The sequence below is a fragment of the Arachis duranensis genome, chromosome 10 (assembly GCF_000817695.3).
Source record: "Arachis duranensis cultivar V14167 chromosome 10, aradu.V14167.gnm2.J7QH, whole genome shotgun sequence".
In the NCBI taxonomy this organism is placed as follows: domain Eukaryota; kingdom Viridiplantae; phylum Streptophyta; class Magnoliopsida; order Fabales; family Fabaceae; genus Arachis; species Arachis duranensis.
The window spans coordinates 41,033,419-41,034,939 of record NC_029781.3 but is presented as its reverse complement, the minus strand read 5'-3'; the positions used below and the strand labels follow the sequence as shown (position 1 = coordinate 41,034,939).

Genomic DNA, 1,521 nt, shown 5'->3' with positions numbered 1-1,521 from the left:
GAAATTGATCCTGAACCTGAAAGGACTCTGAAGAGGAAACTAAGAGAAGCTAAATTACAACAATCCAAAAGCAACCTTTCAAAAATTTTCGAACAAGAGAAGGAGATGGCAGCCGAACCCAATAATGATAATGCAAGGAGGATGCTTGTTGATTTTACTAAGCCCACGTCCAAATTTGATGGAAGAAGCATCTCCATTCCTGCCATTGGAGCCAATAATTTTGAGCTTAAACCTCAACTAGTTGCTTTAATGCAACAAAACTGCAAGTTTTATGGACTTCCATCTAAAGATCCTTACCAGTTTTTAAGTGAGTTCTTGCAGATTTGTGAGACTGTAAAGACGAATGGAGTAGATCCTGAAGTCTACAGGCTCATGCTTTTCCCTTTTGCTGTAAGAGACAGAGCTAGAATATGGTTGGATTCACAATCTAAGGATAGCCTGGACTCCTGGGATAAGCTGGTCACGGCTTTCTTGGATAAATTCTTTCCTTCTCAAAAGTTGAGCAAGCTTAGAGTGGATTTCAGACCTTCAAACAAAAAGATGGTGAATCCCTCTATGAAGCTTGGGAAAGATACAAGTAGTTGACCAAAAGGTGTCCATCTGACATGTTTTCAGAATGGACCATATTAGATATATTATATTATGGTCTATCTGAGTTTTCAAAAATGTCATTGGACAATTCTGCAGGTGGATCCATTCACCTAAAGAAAACGCCTGCAGAAGCTCAAACTCATGGAAGGATCAACAAAAGCCTCAACAAGGCTTTAACAATGGTGGACGCAATAGGCTGAGCAATAGCAAGCCTTTTCCATCATCTTCTCAGCAACAGACAGAGAATTCTGAACAAAAAACTTCTAATTTAGCCAATATAGTCTCTGATTTGTCAAAAGTCACTTTCAGTTTCATGAGTGAAACAAGATCCTCCATCAGAAATCTGGAGGCACAAGTAGGCCAGCTGAGTAAGAAAGTCATTGAAACTCCTCCCAGTATTCTCCCAAGCAATACAGAAGAGAATCCAAAAGGAGAGTGCAAGGCCATTGATGTAATCAATATGGCCGAATGCATAAGGGAGGAGGAGAACGAAAATCCTAGTGAGGAAGACCTCCTGGGACGTCTCTCAAGCAAGAGGGAGTTTCTTATTAAGGATCCAAGGGAATCTGAGGCTCATATAGAGACCATAGAGATTCCATTAAATCTCCTTCTGCCATTCATGAGCTCTGAAGACTATTCTTCCTCTGAAGAGGATGAAGATGTGACTAGAGAGCAAGTTGCTCAATATTTAGGAGCTATCCTAAAGCTGAATGCCAAGTTGTTTGGTAATGAGACTTGGGAAAGTGAACCTCCCTTGCTCATTAGTGAACTAGATACCTGAATTCAGCAAATTTTACCTCAAAAGAGACAAGATCCTGGCAAGTTCTTAATACCTTGTACCATAGGCACCATGACCTTTGAAAAAGCTCTATGTGATCTGGGGTCAGGGATAAATCTTATGCCACTCTCTGTAATGGAGAAGCTGTAGAT

The 1,521-nt window shown here is 40.5% G+C and overlaps 1 non-coding gene across 1 annotated transcript; it reads right to left on the bottom strand.

The window, feature by feature from the left end:
- Window positions 1-504: 504 nt before the first annotated feature.
- On the bottom strand, window positions 505-607 carry LOC127743376 (small nucleolar RNA R71). Its single transcript, XR_008004768.1, has one exon. It is a non-coding gene; the product is annotated as a small nucleolar RNA R71 (small nucleolar RNA).
- Between the last annotated feature and the right edge of the window lie 914 nt (window positions 608-1,521).